Source organism: Rhinopithecus bieti, unplaced genomic scaffold (genome assembly GCF_001698545.2).
Source record: "Rhinopithecus bieti isolate Rb0 unplaced genomic scaffold, ASM169854v2 scaffold_11488, whole genome shotgun sequence".
Lineage (NCBI taxonomy): Eukaryota > Metazoa > Chordata > Mammalia > Primates > Cercopithecidae > Rhinopithecus > Rhinopithecus bieti.
The window spans coordinates 162,908-163,811 of NW_016806879.1; positions in this window are offsets into that span (position 1 = coordinate 162,908).

Below are 904 nucleotides of genomic sequence, written 5' to 3' on the forward strand. Positions count from 1 at the left end.
TCACCATGTTGCTCAGCCTGGTCTCAAACTCCTGACCTCAGGTACGCCACCCACCTTGGCCTCCCAAAGTGCTGGGATTACAGGCGTGAGCCACGGTGCCCACGCAGACCCCCTTCTTTAAAGATGTAAAATCGTTCTTAGTCCATGGGCCTTACAAATCAGGTCACTGGCCCATTGCTTGTAGTTAGTTGATCCGTATCATGCACCCTCAAAACAGCTCTGTCAATGAGTGTCTTCAGTGGGATTTTAAGAATAAATTTATATTTTTGCTAGGTAGAACAAAACAAAAACGACAGTAATACCAAGGAATTTCTCATCCCTTTTTTCCCTCCATTTGTATTTATTGCATATCCACTGTAAAAACATTAAAGGACCTTTAAAAGGAAGTAATGTTTATTGTTTACGATTCTTTTCAAATCACTGTCCACACATCCACTTTTCAGAGTAGTATACATACTTCTGTCACCCAGGCTGGAGTGCAGTGGCACGACCTCGGCTCACTGTAAGTTCCGCCGCCCAGGTTCAACCGATTCTCCTGCCTTAGCCTCCCAAGTAGCTAGGACTACAGGCACGCATCACCCCGCCCAGCTGATTTTTGTATTTTTTTTTTTAGTAGAGTCGGGGTTTCACCATGTTGGCCAGGATGGTCTCGATCTCTTGACGTTGTGATCTGCCCGCCTCGGCCTCCCAAAGTGTTGGAATTACAGGCCTGAGCCACCACGCCTGGCCTTGAATTTTTTTTTAATTAAGTGAATGTAGAAAAGTCTGTATTATGTTACTACACAGTATAATCCTCAACTGTGTGGCCATTATTATTATTTTATTTATTTATTTATTTATTTATTTATTTATTTATTTATTTTTTGAGATGGAGTCTCGCTCTGTCACCCAGGCTGGAGTGCAG